The sequence below is a fragment of the Ochotona princeps genome, chromosome 17, assembly GCF_030435755.1.
Source record: "Ochotona princeps isolate mOchPri1 chromosome 17, mOchPri1.hap1, whole genome shotgun sequence".
Classification (NCBI taxonomy): Eukaryota; Metazoa; Chordata; class Mammalia; order Lagomorpha; family Ochotonidae; genus Ochotona; species Ochotona princeps.
This window is the reverse complement of record NC_080848.1, coordinates 5,308,965-5,335,254: the sequence shown is the minus strand read 5'-3', so window position 1 is coordinate 5,335,254 and position 26,290 is coordinate 5,308,965. Positions and strand designations below refer to the sequence as shown.

Here is a 26,290-nt window from a genome sequence, read left to right as displayed (position 1 = left end):
AAAAAAAATTTCCCCCCTGTGGTAAATTGAAGTCTGGCTAAGAAAAGAGTCAACAACAAACAATGGAATGACCTGATTAAAAAGTGAGCCAAGAACCTGAATAGACATTTCTCCAAAGATGATATGCAGATAACTAACAAGCAGAGGAAATATGGTCAACGTCCTTAACCGCCAGAAAAATGCAAATCAAAACACAATGAGACGTCACCTCATAACAATCAGAATGGCTCCTAGTGGAAGAAAAAGGAACAGGGGAGAGGGAGGGAGGGAGGGATGAAGGAAGGAAGAGACGTAGAAAGGGAGCAGAGAAAGAGAGAGGAAGAGGGAGGGAGGGAGGGAGGGAGGAAGGTAGGAAGGAAGGAAGGAAGGAAACCAAGTATTTCAGAGCTCATGCAGAATTAGGAAATTTGTGCAACCAATATGAAAAAAAAATACGGATGTTGCTGAAAAACTGAATACAGGATCAGCACTGTAGCACATTAAACAGCCCGCAGTGCCAGCATTGCCAGCATCCCATATGGGCATCAGTTCGAGTTCTAATGGCTCCAATTCCCATCCAGGTCCCTGCTAAGGCACTTGGAAAAGCAGAGAAAGATGGCCCAAATGCTTGGACCCCTGAACCCACATGGGAAGTCTTGATGAAGTTTCTGGCTCCTGGCTTCAGCCTAGTCCAGCTCTGGTTATTGCATCCCTTTGGGGAATAAACCAGAGTAGGGAAGATCCCTCTCTCTGCCTCTCCTTTGCTCTGCCTCTCTGATTTCCAAACTAATCCAACCAATCCATCAACCTGACTTCTTGATACACAAATCTATCTGAAAGAATGGCAAGGCAAGCCTCGAAGCGTTATCTGCCCAGGTTCCTAGCAGCACAATTCTCCACAGTCAAGAGATGGAAGAAAAGCTAATGTCTAGTGATGACTCAATGAATGTTTTATTCAAATGTGATAAATTCTGCACACAGAAGTCTCAAAAAGAAAGGCCACCCTGTGACAGGGTGAGCCTGGATGATGCCACGATCAGTGAAATGAGCCAGTACCGGGGAGAAGATGCTGTTCTGAGATCCTGTTACAGGGGCTCCAGAGGCATCAAAGACACACTAGAAGGGAGGTTGCCAGAGGTCGGGGGAGTGAGAAAAAAGCAGCTGGGGTTCATGAGTACAGACTTTTCGAGTTGGGGAACATAACTAAGACAGCAAATGTGATGTGATTCCTACCACAAGACACCCAACAGCGAAGGCAAGAGCTGACCAGCCTCCCCGGATGCTGCAGGTTGACATTGCACAGCACTGTCTGGTCATAGGATCCCGTGGATCCCATGGGTCTCTGACTCTGGACTCTCTCTTTCTCTACTTGTTTAATCCGTTTATCTATGATGAAATGATTTTTCCAGGATTACAGCATACATCTCTCTTGTCTGGCTTGGAACAACTATTATGCCTTATAGCATAACACCAGCAACGATGTCAATTTCCATTTATGTCAAATCATTTTTGCTTACACCATCCCAACACAGGTCTTAAGGATAGAGATTATCTTGAACTAATCTCATCTTATAGCTTTGATTTTGCGTTCTAACAGAATTTTAAAAGGGCGTCCACTGCTCAAAGAAATTCCATTGTTCTCGGAAAGTACATCGATTCATAATAACAATTAATCATGAATCTTCACCACCCATAGTTAATGCAGGAAAGACAGTTCTTTCTCAAACCACTGTTTTGAGATGAAGAATTTTGCACTGAGAAAGCAATAAATTCTCACCTAGGAAATTAGACCCCGGCACGGAGCACCCATTAGTATTAGAACCCCAAACACTGCTAGTCCAGTAACAGACTTCATGTGTGGATATCATAAAACTTAACTTGGTAGAGACTTACCCATCACTTAAGATGAAATGAATGCTCTTCTTACAAGAGGTTCTCTAATTTCTTTTGTTTTCATTGGCTAAATAATTTACTGTTTGGATAAGTCACCCCAAATTACACAGCAAAGAAATGGCTCACACAGCACGTATTATCAGACTCCATTTCAGATGATGCTGGAAATGGCATATCCATCTCATTACACAGAAAGCGTTGCATCGCCAGCCAGCCACCTTGATGAAGGCAAGCAAGCACTGGGGGCGTGGTCCTGCTTGATCTCATCCTGAGAGCACAGCAAAGCCACACCTCAGTGACTACCACAAACACACTTTTCCCACCCAAAGCCTGCACAATGCAAACAAATTGGACTCTCAGGAGTGGTCCCATTTAGAGATGTGACAGCCAGCACTCTAAAATGACCAGGAAGAAGAATCAAGAGGGCTTTGAGTACAACAGTGTGAATATATTCAATGTAAGCATTTCCTTCGCTCATCAGGATTTTCTAACAATCCTCCTCTGTCACAACCAGTACACATAAGAACTCACACGCATGCCAAAAGCTTTACATATTTCATAGTAATCTAGACACAAAAGTTCAGAGTACTGGGGCCAGCACAGTGCAATAGCATTTTAATTCTCTACATGGGACACCCAGCCATTCCCTATGGGCTACTCCACTTCTGAGCTAGCTCCCTCCTGATGGCCTGGGAAGCCAGCAGAGGATGGCCCAAGTCCTTGGGCCCCTGCACCCATATGTGAGACCCAGAGGAGGGTCTATACTCCTGGCTTCAGACTGACCCAGCTCTGGCCATTCCAACCAGTTGAGGAGTGAACTATTGGATGGAAGAGGTCTCCCTCAGACTCTCCTCTCTGTGTGTCTCCAGATCGGCTCAGCTGCAGCCATTGCAGCCATCTAGGGAGTAAGCCAATAGATGAAAGATCTTTCTCTGTCTCTCCTTCTCTCTATAAATCTGATTTACCTTTCAATAAGAACAAGTAAGTCTTTTTTTAAAAATTGAGACTATCTCTTGTACCCATTGGAGACATTCAATAACTGGAAACTTCCATGAACGTCTTTGAAACCATATATTTATATTTTTAATAGTCATGCTAATATAGTTTATAAGTGTATACAAACTATGTACTTTTTATACTATTTCAAGTATTAGTCAAATGATAATATTCTTGCATATAGCATTCCACAACTTGTTCTTTTAAACAGCAATTCATTATGTCGTCTATAAACTTAACAGTTTCTTAAAAGATTTACTGAGGGGCCAACATGTGGTGAAGCAGGTAAAGCCACTGCCTACAATGCCAGCATCCCAACTGAATGCCAGTTTAAGTCCCAGTCGCTCCACTTTCTATCCAGTGCTTTGCTAATGGCTTGGGAAAAGCTGTGGAAGATGGCCCAGATGCTTGGGCCCCTGCCACCCACCCAGAAAATCTGGATGAAGCTCCTGGCCCAACCTTGGCCATTGTGGCCACTGGAGAGTGAATCAGCAGACAGAAGATCTCTCTTCTTCTTCTTCTTCTTCTCCTCCTCCTCCTCCTCCTTCTTCTTCTTCTTTCTCTCTCTCTCTCTCTCTTTCAAATAAACATTTTTTAAATGATTTCCTTCATAAGCAGAGTGACAGGGGGAAGGAAAGGGAAAGAAAGGGAGGGAGAGGAAGAGGCATGTCCATGTGCTGGTTTACTCCTCAAATGGCCCCAACGGCAGGGCAGGTCCAGCCCAAAGCCAGAAGCCTGGAACGAACTCATGGGTGGCAGAGGTCTGAACTCTTGGGATATTCTCCACTGCTTTCTCAGGCATACAAGCAAGGAGCTGGATTGGAAGCACAGTGGCTGAGACTCAAACCAGCACTCAGATACGGAACGCTAGAGTCACAATGGGTGGCTTAACTTGCTGTGCCACAACCTGGCCCCTACTGCAATTTCATTTCCATTCTGCTGATTGCTGATTTTTTTCCCCGATGTTTTCATCATTATAAGAAATGCAGCAATGAATATGATGAGGCAAGATTCCTTGTGCAAGAGTTTGACAGAGCAGATACCATACTGAACATTGGAACTTCTTGCCCATCTTCAATCCTCTGTTGTCAATAGCATTGTCAACCATCTCTCATTTTTGTCAAACATGCGAGGATTTAAGTTGAATTGCCCTAGCCATTAGTGATAGGGAGTATCTTTCAACTTATATGTTGGTCCTTTAGGGTTTCTGCTTTTAAATTCATAAAGAAATAGTTGTGTATTTAGTAGTAGCAGTAGGAGGAGGAGGAGGAGGAGGAGAGGGTTTTGATAGCTTTTGGACACTGGTCCTTGTCAGCTACACGCACTGCAAAGATCCTCTCAAGCGCTTTGGCTTCTGCATCACCAATTGTTCTACTGTGTCATTAGTCACTTATTCTATGAACTAAGCTAAGTGACAGAAAGCAGAGCGGTGGTGCGGCGGGTCCTTCGGGTCAGTGTGTGAAGTTCCATCCCCAGGAGGCATGAGGGAATTTTGGAGAACATGAAAATCTCCAGCTTGGGTAACTGAAGATGACACAGGAATGTATCCTTGTCAAAACACACCAAACCATCTACTTAAAATAATCACCTCTACCCAGATGCCCGGGTTCTACCGCATTCAAACACAGTCAGGATTTCCAGAAGTGACATCTAGAATTTGAATTGAAAACAAAAAAAAGCCTCCACAAGTATAACCAGGGTCAGAAAGCACTGCTCTGAATGATGGTCAAGCACTGTTAACTTCACCCGGGATGTTTTGTTTGTTTATTTGATTGATACAATGCGAGAATCAAATTCTGGAGGGCTTTCGATTTTGTCAACATGGGCAAAAGATGGTCCAAGTGCACAGGTCCCTGCCCCCCACATGGGAAACTCGGATGAAGCTCCAGGCTTCGGCCTGGCCCAGCCCTAGCCATGGCAGCCATCGGCCCTTTTCCTATTAACTTACAATTATAATTATGGCAGGCCCTGTACATGGTCTCTATATGCAGCAGCCTGTGGCCAGTCTTGCTGCTGCATTCTACACAGTTATGTGACAATGACACATTGCTTTAATAACCTGAAAGTTTCAGTGTCTGGGAGATGGGATCCTTGCTCTTCCTCCCCTTCCTCCTTACCCTCCTTCGAAAGTGTCTTCTCTGCCCCCTTCCTGTATTCTGCTATGCAAATTGCATGATCAGCTTCCCTAAGTTCTGCCCAAAAGAAAATAAATGTGTAGGATTTTAATTTGTTGTATTAAATTTGCATTTGAGGAAAACAGCCAATTTCTTTTCAGTGTGTTCTTCCATCTGTAAACAGGGCATCTCTATTTCCACGAACCTTTTTAAACCATTTAAAAACAGTTTCTCATTTTTTCCAGTAACATCTTAACACTATTATGCTTGCTTTGTGCAACAGTCGCCAAAACCTAGAGGAAACTCAACTGTCCACCAACAACAGAAGGAATGAATAGCATTCTGTTCTCATAATGGAACAGCACACATGAGCCAATACGAATTCACAGGCAACAAAGTGGGCAAATGGTACGTCTAGAATATTATTTCTACAACACTGAACAAACCACAAAACAAAAGAACATATACATAGTGCTCCCATTTTATATAAACCTGAAGAACTAAATTTTATTATTTAAGGCTACATACATAAGTTGTGCGGAGAGTGCATATGTTTGGCGCAGTGATTAAAACAGATTGGGACGTCTGCATCTCGTCTCAGAGTCCTGGCCACACTTCTACATCTGGCTTTCTGCTGGTGCACACCACATGGAAGGCAGCAGGTAGTAGCTCAGGACATTCAGGTCCCGGCTATCTTTCTGGAAGACCTGGAATGAATTCAAAGCTCATGGCTTCATCCCGGCCCAGCCTCAGCTGTTGAAGGAATTTTAAGAGTGAACCAGAAGGGCTAGCCTTGTGGCATAGTGGATAAAGCTGCCACTTTACAATGCTGGCATCCCATATGGGAACCAGTTCAAGTCTCAGCGGTTCCACTTCCAATCTAGCTCCATGCTAATGGCCTAAAAGAGAGTAGAAAATGGCCCAAAGGCTTGGGCCCCACGCCCCCATGTGAGACCTGAAAGAACCTCCTGGGTCCTGCAGTAAGTCTTTCAAATAAACAAAATAAATCTTTAAAAACAAAAACAAGAGTGAGCCAGTGAATGCAGATTCTTGCTCTTGCTCTCTCTCTCTCTTTCCTTTTCTCTCTCTGCCTTTCAAATAAATAAAAATAACTATCTTTCAAAAGCAAGGAACTAATTATCACAAAAACTGGAATAAATGATTTAGTAGGTAGATAGAAGGATTCACCAAGAAAGGATAGTACAAGGAGAAGGCTGCTATCTCCTGCTGAGGTATCTGCTTTACAGTGACTTGCTTGCAAGGGGCAGTGTTGTGAGACAGCAAGTCAAGCCATCCCCTTCAATGTCAGCATTCCATATCAGAGTGCTGCTTCAAGTCCTGGCTGCTCGGCTTCCAATCCAGCTTCCTACCGATGTGCCTAGGAAGACAGTGGGATCTGACCCAAGTACTTTAGCATTTGCACCCATGTGGGAGACAGAATGAAGCTCCTGACTCTGGCTGTCACTGCTATTTTGGAAGTGAATTGGCTCCTTGCTAGTGTGCCTAGAAAAGCAGAGGAAGATGGCCCACGCACCTGGGTCCTTGCCACCCATGTGGGACACCCAGATCGGGTTCCAGGCTCTTGGGATCAGCCTGGCCCAGGCCCAACCACTGCAGATGGAAGATCTCTTTCTCTATCTCTCCTTTTCCTACCACCCTACTTTTCAAATAAACAGATCTTAAAAAAAAAAAAAAAAAAAAAAAAAAAAGGATACTGCTCCCTTTGTTAGAAATGCATATCCCATTGATTCCTCTCAAATAAATCCACCTGACAAACTGACAAATGTCAACTTAATCTCTACGTCTACACTTACGCACCAAATCCAGGAAGCCTCCCATGATGCCCCCAGTTGATGGGGTCATGTGTATCCAACACCCCCATCTCATACCCACATCTACACAATTACTGCCCTGTACAGCAAAGTGCCTGGCACCAAATGTTGGCATGAAGTGAGTCACAGCAAAACAGAGAGCTGCCGAGAAGAGGCCAGTGGGGCGTGAGGAGAAAAGGGAAGCAGACTCATTGTTTGGCACACAAGACTACAAATGTCTGAAAAAGTCTCTGAAGTCCAGACCCACGCCCCACCTGCAGCTGCTCTGGGATACTCCAAGAATTCACTGTGTACAAACTCATCCATGACTGAACCACAGAACAACTCAGGAAACTTACCAGGAACACAGATCGTATGGGATACCCTGATTTTAGGAGGTGGGAGGTAGTCAATGGCATTCACTACAGTCACAGAGAAGGACAAAACGAGATGAGGAGGATCTTTTGAAAGACTTATTTATTGACTTATGTGAATGACAGAGAGAGAGAGATCTTCCATCCACTGGTTTACTCCCCCAATGGCTGCAATGGCCAGGACGGGTCCAGGCTGAAGCCAGGAGCCAGGAATTCCACCTGGGACTCCCACATGGAAGAGGGCAGGAGCCAAAGCACCTGGACCATCCTCGACTGCTTTTCCAGGCACATTAGCAGGGAGCCGAGACAGAAACGGGGCAGCCAGAATCCAAACTCTGGCGCTCGAGCCTGGAAGGCTGGCAAAGCAGCATGGCGTTGGACCTAGAAGAAGAGCAACTTCCCAGTAGCTGTTGGGAAGAGCTTTCTGACCTGATCATGACAGAGGTCTAGAACAGAAAGCTAAAGTGTCTGTGAAGCCTCCCTGAGAATGAAGAGGACAATATTGATGAGGTCAGTGCTGATTCGGAGAGGTCAGGAGGGCAGCCATGAGCTAAGCATGGCCCCACCTCTCAACACAGTGATGGGTAGCAAAGTTCTCAGGCTGTAACCTCTCCGAATGGCTCCTGTTTGGAAAGCAAACACCTGGGCTCTACAAACAAGACGAACATCTCCTTCTGGAACTACCGATCATCCCACTACAGGCTTCACTTTTTGACTGTCCCTCTTTCTCACTGCTGCCCTCAAAAAAAAAAATGTATTCCGCTCCCCAGACATGTCTCTGTCTACAATGCAATAATACTGGATCCTCCCACGCTGTGGGTCTGCTGAAAAATTAATTAAAAACTAGACAGAGCTCCAACAGGCCTTTTCAGCACAGGAACCACGCAGGGCTCAGCCCTTGGGGCATAGAACCCCTTCCCATCAGAAAACCTGCTCAGCACCTCACACCCCAAGCCATGGAAGGCTCTCATTTCAGAGGCTTAAAGGAGCCCTGACGTGAGGTTTGGAGGGAATTTCAGACACATGTTTAGAGCACTAAGAAGTGAGCATTGGAGAATCAAGATGGTGGAATAGGGTAAGGACACGTTTAAACGGACAGAAAAACATTTAATCAGGATGAAGCAGAGAGGACACATTCCAGGAAATAGGAGAGGACAGAACAACAGCAGAGGGGTACCTGGAGACTGACAGACACAGGAAAGCAGCGCACACAACAGTGTGGTGTTGCAGTAACTGATACTCCAGCAGCATTCAGCTAACGGCGATGTGAACTCCACCAGCAGCCGCAACTCCAGCAGCAACCAGGTGGGAAGGGACTTTCACTGGGAACTTGGGCGGTAAACCCAGACAAAGAACTGTCCGTCCTGCTGGTCCGTTTGATTTGACTAGGAGCAGAGACAGAGCAGCAGATCACAGACAGGCAGTGCCAGAACAGGGTGGATTTCACAGCTCAGTCAGCCCCCCTAGAGCCGAATTGGACACCATTTTGCGTAAGAAGGCAAAGGCAAGGAAAAGGACTGAGCATATGCTGAGCTGGGAGTGAACTCATTTCTGACTCAGTGAACTGCAGTGACGTGGCATTCTACAGGTTCCAGCCAAGATAGGTCTGGGTAGCCCTAAGACCTGAAGGCCAGCAGATCAAGAACTCTAGTAGTGTATGTCAGGCGCCATTTTGTACGCTGTGGTAATAGCTTTGGGACTGCAGGGGACAACAGTGAACTGTGCATGTGCTGAGCTCTTGAGAACTCACTGAGTTCCACGGATTGCACTGGTCCTGCAGGAAAATAATACTGACTGTGGCATCGTACGGGTCAAAATAGGTCCGTGTGGCACCCAGACCTACCGTCCAACAGGTTCTGGCAAGATCAGTGCCACCAACAACCTAATTATATAGGACACCTGGTGTCTCTCTAATCCTGGGACCTGCTCCAACCAGAAGTGGGAGAAAGGTTGCCGAGACAACGGTGCAACCTCAGCATGATATCACAGTAGGTGGAGAGTGGTGAGCCAGGAGCTGGGCCTGTGGAGACCACAGTGGAAATCTAACATAAGAACCCAGACCTGGAACTCGCTGGAGGTTGTGGCACAAGTGGCTGCAAGGAAAAAGTTGTGTACCAACTGCAATAAATAAAATCGCATTGTAGACCTGTGGGTGACAGAGCTTAGAAACCTGCCCCAAGGAGAAGACTCTGCTAACCAAAAGTGCAATGACCAAGAGCAGAAGAAGAGACAAAGGCACAATGAATATTACCGAAAACTCCCCTGCAAAGGAGCAAAACCCTATGCCAACCTCAGAGTTAACTGAGAAAGACATCGAGAAAATGGGGACATACAGAATTCATAAAACTCATTTTAAAACTTATAGTCAAAAATGAGAAGCACATATAAGAGTTCAAAGAATTTAAGGAACCAATAAAGCAAATCAAGGCTGGTATATCAGAAATTAAGAACATAGTAGAGCAAATTAAAAGTACAATGGAGAGTCTCCAAAATAGAATGAAGCAAGCAGAAGAAAGAATCTCAGAATTGGAAGATATTTCCTGTCATCAGGGGGAAGCAAACAAAAAGCTTGAAGCAGAGCTGGATCAGGCCAAAAAATGTATTCAAGAATTAAAAGACACTATTAAGAGGCCAAATATAACAGTTATGGGAGTCCCAGAAGGTGCAGAAAGAGAAGCTGAGTTTGCAAATGTATTTAATGAAATAATAAAGGAAAATTTCCCTAATCTAGAGGAAGAATTGGGAAACAACATAAAGGAGGGGCACAGAGCTCCCAACAGGCTTGATCAAAAGCGATCTTCACCAAGACACATGATTATCAAGCTCTCTTCAACTGAACATAAGGAAAAGATCCTTAAATGTGCACATGAAAAAAATCAAATGACATATAAAGGAATGCCAATTAAGCTCACAGGAGATCTCTCACAGGAAACTCTACAGGCCAGAATAGAATGGAGTGACATATTCCAGATTCTAAAGAAAAAAAATTGTCAGCCTACGATAACATATCCAGCAAAGCTTTCTTTTGTCTTTGAAGATGAAATAAAATTCTTCCACAGTAAAGTTAAAAGAATTTGCCTCTTTCAAACCTGCCCTACAAATGATACTTCAAGATGTTTTCTTAACAGAGAAGAGGAATAGCACCCAACAAAACCAAAGGCAAATGGGAAGAACATCCCAGGAAAATGACAACAAAAGACTAAACCAATGAACAACCCATTCCTAAAATGACAGGACCAAAGTACCATCCATACATATTAAACTCTGAATGTAAATGGCTTAAACTCAATCAAACATCACAGATTAGTATAATGGATTAAAAAACAAAACAACATCTATTTGTTTTCTAGAAGAGACACACTTCACCAACAAAAATCAGCGGAAAGTATATCACATGGGTTTTGTTGTTTTCTGTTAGTTTCATCTCTTCAAAACACTTTCTTCTGATTAAATCATTCAATGACTCGTAGATCATACAGTAGCATCATTTTCTTCAAGAAGGTTCTTGATTTTCATTTCTTCAGCTACACATCAGTCATTTAGTAGCACATTATTTAACTTCTTGGTGTAGATAATTTCTTTTTTCTCCCTGATGTCGATTTTGTTTTGTGGCTTTTCATTTAAGGGGATGTATAGTAGCTGTGTAATGAAGACTGTCATATCTAGTAACATGTCATTTAACTTCATGGCATTGTAAATTTCTATTTTTCTTTATACTGTTGATTTTGTATTATGACTTTTCACTTAAGGGGATGTACAGTAGCTGTGGAATGGAGACTAACATCCAGATGGGAGGATACAATGCAGTATGAATTTCTACTTCCAGACAAAGATGGACTTACAATAAACTGTTCACTATATCTTGACAATAGGATGCTGGACTCTCTGCCATTGTCTATGCCCGCAATGATGGACATATGACTGTGTATGAAGAACTATATTTTAGTAATGATACAGAGGAACTAAGTGGTGGGGGGAGAGAATTGGGGAAGGGATAGGGGAAATGCCAGGAGCCTATGGGACTGTATCATAAAATAATAATAATAATAATAAAATGTAAAATATATATATATTGGATTAATTGTAAAAAAAAAAAAGAAGTGAGCATTAGCATTCCTTCACATGTGGGAGAAGCCTTGGAAGGCCACGGGCTCCCTCTCCCTCTGCCCCCTCTCCATGTTCCTCTCCCCCTCTTTCCACACTAATCATCCTTTTTCTCCAGCAAACAACTCCCTCCTAGTCAGCAGGCCTCTGCCCACGTGTCAGCCTCATCCCAGAATGACAGGTATAGGCCTTAAGACAAGTTGGGGCAACTACCCCATTGCTACCAGACAGAATCCAGACTCAGACATAAGAAGGAGGAAAGGCATACAGGGCAAATCAGGATCTATGATTTCAGAGGTCACGGGGAGGAGTTCAAAGTCACCCAAAGTCATGCACACACCTGGATGGTTTCTGCCAAGCGGGAGGCAGGAGGAGGAGAGGGCTCAACACATTACGCAAAGCCCACAGGCTCCCCTGTGCCACGACAATGGAAAGGCTTGGAGAGACAGCATATGTGGAAAAGAGGGGGTTACCAACCAGGCCGGACCCGAGAACCAGGACTCAGCATGCCAAGACCACCGCCGCAAGGCAGTGAGGGGGTCCCCGGCTTCAGGCGGCCAGTGCACCAAATGGTGCCAGGCTCTGCCTGCGGGCCGCCCGGCGGCGAGCTATGGAGTTTTATGATCAGAAAAAGCTGCCCATTGACACTCTTGAATAAGACAGCCTTTGTGTCGGTCAGAGATGAATTTCTGGTGATTCCCAGCAATAGTAAACATAAACACTAGGGCAAGAGTGGGACTGAGACATGAAGGTTTGAATGAGATTACCCATAAGAACTATTAGAAGCAGATTGAATTACCAACCAAACCAAGACCCAGGAGCTCGAGTGTCCTAGTAGGGAAATAATGGACATCTTCCTCCTAGGTAACTACCCCTCTGATGAACACGAAACCAAGATAGGGGTGGGATTGCTAAATGAAGTTCATATGCCAGTATTTATCTGGGATGGGTAGAAGGCTGGTCAGGTCGAGTTTGGCTTCAAAATGCATCAACAATTTCCAGAGTTTAATGAGAGGCTGGACAGACTGAACAAGACTGCGGTAATGTTTTTATGTCAGTCTGATTGCTCCCAAACAATCTCTTTCCACTAGAATTCATCATGTGCTCATGAAGCAGACGATGGCATCATTTTTCCCAAAAGACTTCTGTGTTTCCTTTTAATTAAGCATGTATAGGTTACTCAGAGGCGCATTATTTTATTAGGGTGCTATACTCTGTTGTTGATGTTGTTGTGGTGGTGGTAATTGATGTCGCTGTCATGAAATGAAGTCAATCCAGAAAACAGTAATATTGTTTCAACCCCAAACAGCCTGTGTCTCATGCAACAGGACGTTGTGAGGTGGCCAATGAACCAACAATCGATATGAGTCAGATTGCTTATGATCTGCATCAAGAATTGTAAGACCTAATAAACTTGTAAGGCCCTATGATACTTGGAAATGGGAGGGAGGGCAGAGAGATCTTACATCACCCCAGTAGGTGTGAGGAAGACGGGGGAAGTATAACCCATCAGGATCATAACAGGTAACTCATAGACAGCAGACTGGAGTCAGCATTAGACAATAGCAAAACTACAAAGACATGTGGAGGGAATCAGGAGCAATCCTAACAACCTCTTAACAGGAGGTCATACGCATAGAGCAGGAGGGGACCCCAGAGTGGAGCAGGGGGACAGGAGGAGGCTTGTATCCCAACCCTCAGGACTCCCAAAGCCTCACCAAGGACTATCAGTACGACCACCGAGGACTACATCCCTACCGCCAAGGAGACTACGGGGGAAAAGGAGTGCCTTCAGAGGCCAAGAACTCTGAGGTCACCCATTCCCATTTGGACCTACAATGTGGGATGGAAGAAGCCCAATTCCTCCTTTGAAGGATCCAGGGTCATCGGAACGACAACCAGGATCCCTGAGCGGTCCGCAGAAACAGAAGAACAGTAAACTTCCATCGGAACTAGGGAGAGGAGCTTTCTCTGGCCCTTGCCTGCTTCCAACTTTGGGTCCCCACCCTCTTTTGTAAGGACCATCAGGATTGCTCCAGAAACCCCTCACAACAAACAAACATGAACAAACAAATTAGAATAGATAGACAGAGAACAACTAGGAAAGTTTAGAAACAGACAGGAAGCGGCCAGCTGGGATGCACTTATAACTCACTGGGTGGTACACAAAGATCAGTTACTCCTCTCTGGGGTGTTGAGGATTTCTCTGCACACCCCTCCCAAAACCGTTCACCTAAACTGTTGACATTTGTCCTGTTAAAGTTATAGAGTTAGACTACCCGAAAAACAACCAGGTTCAGCAAAATCATGCTTCAATGCTATAAAATGCTAAATACTAACATAGAAATAGACAAGAGACAGCTGAATAGCAATATATAGCCATTCTAAGGTATATAGAACATGGTTAAATATAAACCAAAATTGAAATGTCCATGAGGAAGTCACAGGTTGTGGCCGAGAACATGCGTTTCTCTAGTAACATATTGGTTAATCAATACCATGTCAATTAATGCCATAATGTTGTAAATGGTTGTAAATATTATGTTGGGTTTTTTACTTGATTGGGATGATACTCTGTTGGTTCTACCTTCAGACCAGAGATGGTCTCAACAAGAAAACTTACCAAGACAATAAGATGCTGGACTTTATGATTGGTCAAAACCTCCAATGAAAGAATGTCAACTGAATTTGAACTATGGAAATGCAACAAGGTGGAGTAATCCACCGTGGGGGTGGGGGGAGGGTTTGGGGAGGGGTGGGGGGAATTCCAGTGCATAAAAACAAATGTGTCACATTATGCAATGAAATTAATAATAATAAAAAAATTGCACACACACACAAAAAAAAAAAAAAAAAAAAAAAAAAAAAAAAAAAAGAAAAGAGGGGGTTACAGATCATGGTGGGCAGTAACTATCAGAAAGGTGAAGTTGCATCTGAAATCCTCTGTGTGTCTGGCACCTCTGAAATACCAACACCATGGTCACTAATGGTTGTTGAACTCTAAGGAGGCCCAGGCACGAAACTAGGCATATCTGCATATATTACCATATACATCAATTCCAAGATGCCACCTACTGGAAGACACACCTCTACTACAGGTATTACTAGGAAAGCCACCTTGTCCACTAATCAATGACTTGCTGTTACCTATGGATGTGTCCCCCTTTTCAAGATGGTGACATGTGAAAAAAAAAAGTCTTTGAATGAATGAAATGAAGCAATCCACTGAATCCCTACCAAAAACTCTGTGCAGGAGGTCCAGTGAGATTTAAAGGGAAAGATGCTGGGAAGCTTGCTGAAGCCCCCATAGCCAGCAGCAGCAGAGCATGGAGCTGACCTTAGCCAGGGCGGCTCCAAAGCCTGTGCTATTGGCAGCTCTGTCCCATGCCCAACCCATGTGTGCACCAGTCTCCATACTGAGACTTTCAGATAGGCATTCCCCATGAGCGGTAAGCTGTTGGAAGCCAGAGAAAAGGTGATGATGGTCAAATTTCCTTGGCGCAGAGCACAGGGCAATGGCAGCTCCTCAGAGTGGCAAGAGGAACAGGTAACCAAGGCACGAACTAACAATATGAGTCTCCCGTGGACTGCTCCAACAGGTCTTCCTAGACTTGATGGCTTTAAACCAACAGAAATTCATTCTCTCATCATTCTTGAGTCCAGAAAGCCAAAATCAACATGCCATCAAGCTGTCAGGGAGTCCCAGAAAAGAATTTATTCCTCACCTCCTAGCTCAACGCTTTACCCCTGCAGACCCACCCTTCTTATCTGCAGACCCACCCCTCAACCCCGCCTCTGCCTCCTACTTTAATGAACCTGTAAATACTTTCAGGGGCCACCCTGGAGCTAATCCAGGATTATCTCCTCCTCTCAAGATTCTTGACTTAATCACATCCCAAAAGATCCTTCTGCTCCATACAGTAACCGCTTGGGTTCTGGGGATAAAGATCTGGCAGTGTTGAGGGCCACAGCTCAACTGCGCACACAAACCCAAGGCAGAATGCCTTGCTGTCCCTCTTCTCCCCACCCCCACCCTACTGAAGGCAGAAACCTCAGCCACTATGAAAACAAGTTGCTGAAATGTGAGTTGGCCTTCAACTTTTCCTAACTTGTGATAAAAGATACAACTCTACCCAAAGTATCATGGAATGCTTTACGGTTACAACTGTGCTTGAGCTTTCTACTGCTCCCCAAGAAGGATATGGCAAATGTCCTTGGGAAGATGTGAGTGGACGTCATGGAACAGCGTCCTCGGTGGAGACTGACAGAGAAGGACAGCTCTTAGAAACTGGGGAGAGGGCAGCAGGAAGGGACTGGGACTGGCACCTGCTTCAGCGAGCAGGCAGACGGAACCAGGCTGTCTTGGGGAGGCAGGGTGTGTGACAGCAATTCACAGCAAGACTCTTCTGCTCTCTCACCGTCCTCTCTCTTTCCCTCTCTCTCTAGCACTCACTCACTCACTCAAGAAGGTTACTGATCACCAGTGTTCAGCATGCCTGGGCCCAAAAAGCTGCATTTTAAAAAGCAGATCAATCCTTTACATACAAAAGAATCCCCTGAGGGAGAGGTCAAGTGCACCATTGCAAAGAAGTGATTTTGTAAATACAAGCCATTTCACAGAGCCGGTCCAGGAGGCCACAGCTACACCTGAGAAACCCTGGAACAGAGTTCAGTCCAGTCACCTTCCGGTCATCCTGGACCTCTTCTCCTCACCCACCTATCTCCTTGACCACTTCTCTGCCTCAGCCCATATCCGGCTTATTATCCAATTATCATGATTCCTGCCGTCTGAGGCAACACACAACTAAACACCGGGATCAAGAGCCTCCAGCTCCCTACTTGAGTGCCTGCTAATTAAAAACCCTAAAAAGAAATGTCTGTGGCCTGAATGCAGCAAAGATCCCTGCAGCAGACATCAATAATGCATGCAGAAAAATAGAAACTGTTTCAGAAACGCACAGCAGCTTCTCCCTCTGACAGCCTTGTTGCTAGCTGCCCATGAAAGGCAGGAAAATTTGAGGGAGAAAATACAATGAGGCCCTGAGTACTTGCAAAGAATCTAGAACAAATGCTTTAAATGAATCCCAATGGGACAGGGAGTGAACAACTACACAACTGGGTAAGTTATATGAAGCAACTCTTTTTGGGGACCGGATGACAGACAATGCAGGGCCTATGATCCATTCACGACAGGAAACACCTTAAAGGAGCCGTCCATGCCCTCCTGGACGCTCTGTGTGAGGAAGACTGGAGCAGCTGAAATTGGCCAAGCAGGGAACCCCCGCCAGAAAGCTGTACCAAGAAGGAGCTCCAGAGACCTGCAGAGGGCTATCCTTCAATTGCTGCCAACATCCTCAGCTAGGCACCTGCAAACAGAAACGCTGCGAGGCCTGGAAGACCATCATTTCTAGCGGACTGTGAGTCAGACAGAGATTCCAGAAGTTATATGGTGCTGGGATGGAGCCCCAGTTACTAAAGGTAGATAAAGCTCACTGTGCATATTGGTCATTCAATGAAAACCCAAAAGATTGCCCTTAGGGGACAGCAGTTCTAGCTGCTGAGTAAAGGACTGCATATCCATTCTAGCAAATCCTACAGCTAAATCTTTTTTTTTTCAGAATCAGATCAAGTATCAGTAAATTAACTGCCTGTCAGAAGGAAATCCAAAACTCTGAGATGACAAAACTCTCAAAAAAAAAAAAAAAAAAAAAAACCAGCGATGTCTAACACATAAAAAAATATTACTAGATATGCAGAGACCAAAATGATGATCCACAGTCAGAGTTTGTTCCTAAGCTGGTAAGAAGGGATCCGGAGCTTATAGGTGTGACGTAGCTAACACAGAGCTCATAATCACTGTTGTAAATATCTTCAGATATGTAAAGGAAAGGATTGACACAACAAACAGGCAAACAGTAAGACAGACACAGAAATGTGGAAGCTATCTCTAAAAAGTGGAAAAGGAACATAAAGGAAATCCTGGAACTAAAACAAGACTTATTGTTTAATAAATCAACAAATTCTTAGATAAGCTTAATAACACACCAGACACCACAAACAAATGAACCACCACATCTGATTGGATCAACACATGTGTTCAAATAAAAGCATAAAGATAAAAAGATTAGTGGTCTCGGTAACATGTTGTTAGTCTAATATGCACTTGTAATTGAAGTCTGAAGAATGAATTACGAAATTGCTTTTTCTAGAATGTAAGCTTTATAAAAAAAATGCCATTGTGGTACAGCCTGTTGAATGGCTGCTTGAAACACCAACAGGTCACTTTGGACTGCTGTTAGAATCCAATCTGCTCTGCTTCTAATCCGATTCCCTGCTAATGCTCCTTAAAAGTGACAGTTGCTGGCCTGAGTACCTGTGCTCCAGCCACCTACATGAGAGACCCAGACTGAATGCCAGACTCCTGGCTCCAGCCTGGACCAGCTCCAGTCATTGTGGTCATTTGGGGAGTGGCCCAGAAGACAGAAAAGATTTTTCTCTTTCTCTCTCTTTCTCATACTCTGCCCATCAAAAATAAATAATAAGTAAGTAAATATTTTAAATGTCAATTTACAAATCCAAGAAGCACAATTCCAGGAAGCATAATTAACCAGAAGTTACTGCAGCCCTGCTATAAGGCCTGCCCATCCCAACAAAAGTGAAGACTTAGCTTTGACACTATTAAACTGCACCACCAGCCTATTGTGTTCCATAACACAACTCAAAACTTGCTAAGGAAAAGCAACAAAATTCAAAATCTCAACAATATGGAAATCACATGACGAACACATAATAAAAAATTACTAGAACGGCAAGAAAGAGGGATATATGAACTATAATAGAGAAGACAAACAGAGAATGAAGAAAACCCCACGAAAGCACATTATAATCAAAATGGTAGGAGGGTGGGGAATTGAATAGATAGAAAACAACCAGAGGGTAAGAATCTAATCATATCAGTAATTACATTCAATGTAATTACTAGTCATTCCAATGAAAAAACTTACATTAGACAAAAAGTAAAACCCAATTATGTGTGATTTATTAAACAGAAAGACACAGGTTATAAGTATGAGAGTGGAAAAATATATTACATTGCAAACTTCTAATAAAAGGAAGCTAGAATGGCTATAGTAATATCTGAACAAAAGAGAAATCAAGGCAAGGAATACTATTAACTTCAGTGAGGGGAAAAAAGTGAAGAACCACATTCCTTTTCCTATTATCTAAAGAAATGTGCAATTAAAAATTGCCTTTGGGAAACTTTCACGGCCTCTAAAGCCCTTTCTGTCCTCACCATCACCACCACCATTGCTAATCACCTTTCAGAGATAAGTTAGGTGAGGTCGTAATGGCAGGACCCTTGTCATAGCACTGGTGTCATTATAAGAAAAGGACACCAGCATTGGGGAGCACCAGGTTATACTGCCACCTGCCAAGCCAACGTTTCTTTTGAGCTGCTCCATTTCCCGTCCAGCTCCTTACTGACACATCTAAGAAGGAAGCAGAAGATGGCCCAAGTCCTCAGGGCCCTGCCACCCTGTGGGAGAGCCCCTGACTTCAGCCTGATTCAGCTCTGCCCATTGTTGCCATCTGGGGAGTGACCCAGTGGATGCAATATCAACCTCTCTCTCTCTCAACAAACAAATGAATCTTTAAAAAGAAAAAGCCATCAGAGAGCTTGCTACTAACTACCCTTCCATGTGAGGACACAAGAAAGCAGCCATACGCAAGCCAGGAAGAGAATGGCAATCAGGAACTGAACCAGCTGGAACCTGGCGCTATCCTGTTGTTAATGCCACACAGACTCTGATATTGTTTTGGCAGCAGCAACCCCCTTCAGGGGCATCTGGCTTGCAGCAGTATTTCTAAGGAAGGACAGGCAAAATCAAAGAACCTGGGAGAACTTCTGCTTCAACTCAACACTAAAAACTCAAGCTTCTGGCCATGAGGCTCTTCTAAAATCTGCTGCAATCCCTGTATCGCAGATGTGGCAGGCCTGGGATGCCTCACTGGCCGATCCAGGCTGCTCCCAGGGCTTCACCAACCTCGGGGCGGGATGCCAGCTTCTAACAGAGCCAGCTGTGGGCACTGCGAAATCCTGCAACAAGAACAACGGGGCCTCGTCCACGAGGTCTGAGCTCAGGGATGCCTGAGATGTGCCCAGGGCTCTCTGCCCGTGTGTGGCCCTGTTAGCGTATGTGTACACACGCATGAGCATGTGTGTATATATGTGTGGACGTCTGCATACACCAGTGTGTGGGCATACACACAGGCCATTTTCCGTGACCATTCATGGAAAGGTAAAACCTTTCCATCTCTGTGGAGCTCCAGAAAAGACATAAAGGAAAAGCTACTAGTGCAAAGGCAGTGGCCTCAGCATCCAGAGGAATAACTCTCCCAGCTCCCAAACCTACTCCTGTACAAAAGGCCAAAGTCCACTCCAGGGATAGGAAAGTGACGCCCCATCTCTGGGGCGGGTGTCCTGCAATGGCAGTGGTGTGCAGCCTGCAAGGAAGGCCCAGTCAGCAGCTCTCCTACCAGGGGCCTAGCGGGGTCAGACCACCGCAGAACGACGGTCCTGCAGTGATCTTCCCAAGGCTCTTCACTGGAGTAGAAACAGGACTGAGCAAAAATAAGCTTCTGTTCCATTAAAAATAAAACTAAAGTAGTCACGAGTGTGCACACAGCCCTAACACAGGCCCACCCAGGAGAGAGCAGCAGCCGTTGCAGCCACAAAGGGGCGCTCATGCCAACGGCAGCCACGCCAGGGCCCTTCTGCTCTCCACTTGTTTTCCTCAAGTTCCCTCAGCCTGTCCAGCCTCCCCAGCTTGCTTCTCTTGCTGCAGGCTTGGGTCTGCAGGGTGGCTTCCTGAGCAGCAGGTGCAGTTTCTTGGTCTATCCTGCATAAGAGAGAGGGGGGAGTTTGAGAAGATGGCTACAGGAAGAAAGGAAGCTGCTGTGTGCTGATGGGGGCTTAGCCAGAGCGCAGCAGGCCTATCTCTTCTCCCAGGGGAACCAATGGACAAAGTGAGTGTCTGGCAAGAAAGGCATCCATGAACACACTCCAACCCAGCGGCAAGCCGAGATGAGACCGTGGCACTGGCTGTTAAGCAACCACGGCCATTTCATCTATGATTCTATTTCTTTGACCATCTCTGTCTCATTCAGGTGAAGTATGACAAACTCTTCCTATTTTTACCCCTGGGACTGGAAAGAGGCTCTGGGGCCCTGGCTATGAGAGGAGGACACGGTGTATCCCAGAGACCCTGGGACAGGAATGCCTTCACATACACCAGCATCATTGGCTTCCTCAGGCATGATCTGGGGGAGCACACGGCTTCAGCTTTTCCAACAACTGTAATTAAAAGGGCTCCCTCCATGCCACACGCAATGTGGTCAAACCATCCCAAACTTCACTCGCTCTTTCTTCCCTGATTCCAAAACTCTCTACCTCCCCCTAGGACTTGCCTCCCCAAGCTAAGTGATCTATACCCCAATCAATCAGGAGGCAGTGGGTGACACAGGCATGGCCAATCAAGCCAGACGTGGTGGGTGACACAAGTGCGGCCATGACATCACTCATGAGTGCTGACACATTAGCCTCTCAGCTTGAGCTCTCACTGCCAGCTGAAGAGACAGGGCGTCTGCTCCCCTGTGGGTGGAGGAAAGTCACAGGAGGCTGTGGAATGGCTCCAGAGGCAGCAGGAACAGTCCCATCCACAGCTGCTGCTTGCCCCTGGGGAGACACTGCTGCCCAGCGGGGCCTGATGCCAGTGTTCTACAGGTGGGGCGGGACCTGTGGGCTCCCAAGTGCCAAACGCCTCCCTGGGGACAACACATCACCCCTTCTGTGTCGGAGAAGACTGAAGGGTCTCTGTGCTCGAGAAATCCTTTCCCAAGGCTCCCCAGGTTGACGCTCAACAGCAGTGACCTCCGTTGCTCTGAGCTCACAGCTACATCACATTGCAACCTGAAGCACTAACCCACACTGGGTGCTACCAGCATGGGTTAGCCCCCAGTCCAGGCACCTTGAGGCTGACATCCCAGTTGGGACACTCATCTAGGCTCCGCTTCTTCCTGCTAATGCAGAACCTGGGAGATGACTCAGATGGCCATGTCCCTGCCAACCATGTGGGAAACCTGGATTCAGTCCTGGCTTCTGGCTTCACCCTGACCCAGCCGCAGTGACCTGGCAGACGACTCAGACGGTCGTGTCCCTGCCAACCACGTGGGAGACCTTGGCTGAGTTCCTGCTTCTGGCTTCATCCTGGCCCAGCCCCAGTGACCTGGGGAGTTTGGGAAATAAGCCAAAGGTGGAAGGGGTGTGTGTCTATGTGTATCTTTCTCTATCAAATTACCAAATACATAAAATATTTTTAGTAAAATTCAGATGTTGAAACTCTAACCACCCCTAGTAGCCAGCTGCGAATCGATCTTGTTCTCTCCCTCTTACAAATAAACAAATAGTTTTTTGACTCAGATGCAGTGGTTCAGTTACATGGTGCCATTAGGATGGCTCTGGTCCAGTCTGACTGGGGTGTACATCCTTCTCAACTATGTAAACATCATCAAATAAATATAAAAATTCCTGCTGTTGAAGTCAGCCAGCCTTCATGGTCTTTTGTTAGCGCAGCCCAAGCTGTGTACAGACACCCAGAGACTTAAGCGAGAGGTCCCACTGGAAAACAATAACCTATTTTCAAGCAGGCAAAGTGACAGATCTTCCACCCATTGATTCACCTTCAAAATGGCTGTAATGGCCAGGGCTGAGCCAGGCCAAAGTCAGGAGCTCCATCCAGGTCTCCCATGGGAATGGTGCAGGCCCAGGCAATGGGCCATCTTCCACTGCTTTTCCAGGTGTATTAGTAGGTAGCTGGGATGAGGTGGAGCAGGCGGGACTTGAAACCGGCACTTCAATATGGTATGCCAGTGTTGCACATGACAGCTTAATTCATTATGCTACAATACTAACCCCAAAACAGCAACCTTTGACAGCAGCAGCTGCCCAGTCCACCCCCACAGCTGGCCTCTCCTGTGTTACCCAATGAGAGGCTGTGTTGCAATGCCAGGGGTTCTCTCCAGCCCTGCCTGGCTATCAACAGCAACCCCAGGACACACTCCTCACAGTGTAGAATCATAGCACATATCATAATCTTCAGCAAAGACCAGATGAAAACGCTACACGGAGACGGAGGGCCAGGGCTCAGCTTCCCCGCAAGGCTAGCCGGGCTCCTCCGGCAGCCTGAGCTTTAGCTTACACCCTCTCTGTGCGTCCTCCTGAGGTCTCCTTCACGGCTTCTCCAAGAGACACCTGCAGGCTCTCCTTCCTTTCTCCCTCCTCCTCCTCTCTCCTTCTCTCTGATTCTTCCGGGAACCAGGATCAGCATGCTGAGGACGGGACAATCTAAGGAGGGGAGAAATGCATTCCCTCTGGGGATGGAAATGGCCCCCCTGCCACATCTGTCACTTCCAGACAGTCGCCATATGCAGCAGCTCCAAATGGCCAAAGGTTGAGTACACATTAACAGTAGACGCACCTTCTGTTAGGTGAAGTTTGCCTACAGGCATCTCCACTATCATGACAATGAGAACTAAAAGCAACGGAACATAATCTGAGATTTGGAAAACTTGAGAAGATGGAAGTGGGTTACTCAGAAACCTGCCTGAGCAGACTCAGGGGCCAAGTCTGAGAGAGAGAGAGAGAGAGAGAGAGAGAGAGAGAGAGAGAGAGAGAGAACGCGCCAGCCTTAGGTGGAGGCACCAGGACTCTCGGGCAGCCTCTTCCTCAAATACCAAGAGAGAGAAGGGAGGACGGAGCAGGGAGCACCTAGCTCCCAGGGAGGAGACTACCAAGCCCAGGGCAAGCTGAGAAAAGCAAGCAGCAGCAGCCTCGCAGGCAGTGTGTCCCCACTGCTTCCTGGGAAGCACACAACCGGACCACATTTCCAGATACACACACATGCAGCACACAGGGGCACAGGCAACCCAAGGACCCCAGTACGGAGAGACTGTAGTATGCCCAGCATCAAGACAGCACAATGCTGGCCATGCGCTAAGATGACAGCAAGCGGGCCCAGCACAGTGGCCTAGCAGCTAAAGTCCTCGCCTTGAACGCTCCAGGATCCCATATGGGCACCAGTTCTAGTCCTGGCAGCTCCACTTCCCATCCGGCTCCCTGCTTGTGGCCTGGGAAAGCAGTCGAGGATGGCCCAAAGCCTTGGGACTCTGCACCCGTGTGGGAGACCTGGAGGAAGTTCCTGGTTCCTGGCCTGGATTGGCACAGCACTGGCCCTTGTGGTCACTTGGGGAGTGAATCATCAGATGGATCTTCCTCTCTGTTTCTCCTCCTCTCTGTATATCTGACTTTCCAATAAAAATAAATATAAAAATTATACGTTTGAGTAATCACACAAAAGACAAGGCTGAGACTTGACTTCAGCCATGTGCAACCCTAGGGATGGAGAAGGGTGCATGCTCAAGAGTCAATTCCAGCCAACGCCGAGGTGACGCAAACAGTACAAACAAGTGCAGAGAGGGTTTCTCTGTCAGTATGTTCAAAACGCATCATAACCAGCTTTCAGAAAAGGAAGGAAAAGACTAGAACAATACCCAATGAAATGAAGACTGCACTTGCTTAACCAGTTGGTCTAGGAAGCAGGTGAAATAGGGCAGGGTTGTTACATCAGACTTCTTCGAAATTATTTTATAATGAAATTCTTGTATTATAAAGTTGTGATGCAGATGTGACAAAAGAAATAGACACAAGACTCGGGGACACATGTAAGACCCTCCATCTCAACCCTACCCCTCGACTGAACCACCAGTAGAACATCATTGTGCTAGTGAAAGTGAAGATTTCCTGCCTACCACCACCCCTTAACTTTCCAGAGAAGCAAAACATGCATAGGTCATAAAGACGTCCGTGTGAGCTGTTCTTCCTGGGCCCACCTTATTCCTAAAGACTGATGTTGTTTATCTGAAAGTGACATCGAGATCCAACTGGTTCACTCCCCCAGATGGATACAACGGCCAGGGATGTGCCAGGCTGAGGCCAGGAGCCTGGAACTTCAGCTGGGTCTCCCACGTGGATGGATGCCTGAGTCCATGGGGCCATATTGCACTGCTTCACTGTTTGCACCACAATGCCAGCCCTTCCCTAAGTCCATGTTAAGGGGGACGCTGGGCTTGGGCTGGCCCTGAGCACACTTTGCCCTCAGCCAGCCTCTCACGGGGCCTGGCAGGCTGCACCATCCTTGTCTCTCTCCCCCTTTCATTAACATACCATTTGGCAAAGTCTCTGTAAATCTCTGTCCGCTCATTTCCCTGTCACTGCTCCCGCACAAGCCTCCTCTCCTTTATTCCCAGATAAATAAATGGAAATAAATACCAGCCCGGCAGAGAGCGACTTGATGCATCTGAAGTTAACAACATAGTGACGGCTTCAGCCTGACAGGTTGTTATGAGTAAAACCTTTTTCATGAACAATACTTTGCTTCAGGCTGAGCAGAGCGGGGATCAAGGGATACAGTGAGATGTTAACCACCTCCTTCCCATCAGCCCCAGAGCGTGGCTGCACCCCACAAGCTGAATCCGCGCCTCTGATGTTCCCAGGCGGTGGGACCTGGGCTTGAACCGTGCCCAGCGAGGCACCACCGCGATACCCCTAAGCCACACTGCAGCCCATGCTGGGCGTGTACATTGGCTTTATTCCCCAGTGACATAACAGAGATGGGGTGACACTCTTTGGTTCTGTCAAGGGACACAGAGGAGATGCTGGGGTCATTTGTACACAGATACTCCCTGTTCACTGCCAAGGATGGCAGTACCCATCCCCAAATAAAAACAAAACCTCTGAAGCTTCTCCAGCAGACTCCTTGTGCTCCTGGGGCCACATGTGGGACAGGAGGGCTGTGTCCTTAACTGGAACAAATCAGGGACTGAAAAACTCTTATGCTGAATGAATCCAAAGAAGTCTCCTACAACCTCAAAAGCCAGAAATGCCAATAGAAACAAATATCCTAAGAAAACGCATTCCCACACTGAGGCACTGCCAACCCGTAAAATGGATTCCTTTAATTCCCTGGGGTCCACCAGCCATATCAGACAACCATAAGGACCCCAAACCCAAACCCAGCTAACACCAGCACTCAAGCTGTCACCCTTTCTGCCTTACACCAAGGGACACCTCTCACTGGCCATGTCTGCAGGCTGTTCCCAAGCACGACTCGGATGATGATGCTTGGATCCAGGGATGGCAGCGATTAGAACTCTCATCTGTTTGCAGTGCCTTCTTGCCTTCTCACATGAATTCCCCAGAATCCATTTTCTTCTAAGAGCTCCCAGAACACAGATGCAGTAACAGGTGGTTCCTGAGACCCTGGGTGCTCGGGACCCACACCCCTTCCTGAGCCACTACCCTTCCTCCACAGATGCTCCTGGCCCTCTCTCGGACCATTCCCAGTTTCCTGCATCATAAATCTAGCACTTCCCTCTGGGAGCATCTCCACATTCAAAGCATTTGTTAGAACAAACATGAGCCAAAAGGTTAAAAAAAAAAAAAAAAAAAAAGAACCGCTTCACAGTACGAATTGGTTGGCCACTATTTACACTGCCCAGAAAAAGGCCCTCCACTGAAACAGCTGATCAAACACAGCTGACAGCACCCCTCCAGGCTCACACACCCCGGGAGCAGCAGAAACGACCAAGCATGGCTGCGGGGATCCCCTGAGAAGAGGCTGTCCTGTGAACTCGGGTGGGAGAGCAGAAGGCAGCTCGGGAGGAGCTGTGCATTGTCACCCGGCCAGACTGCTGGCCGCTGGTGAGCTGGGAGGGCCGGCCGCCAGGCCTTCCTGTGACAGCAGGTGACCACACTCTGAGGACAAGTTCATAGGTAACCAGGGCGCACCTGAGGGCAGAGCGTGGCAGCCCTGGCGGGGGGCGGGAAGATAGACTCCAGAAGTTCTCACTCAACAGCCAGGAGGCAGGATGTCCAGGAGGTACACATAGACATTGCTATTCA

At 46.5% G+C, this 26,290-nt stretch overlaps 1 protein-coding gene across 6 annotated transcripts in view; it reads right to left on the bottom strand.

Annotated features, from left to right (window-relative positions):
• SLC39A11 (solute carrier family 39 member 11) overlaps positions 1-26,290 on the bottom strand; it is a 378,198-nt gene that overhangs the window by 226,803 nt on the left and 125,105 nt on the right. The window lies entirely within an intron of this gene.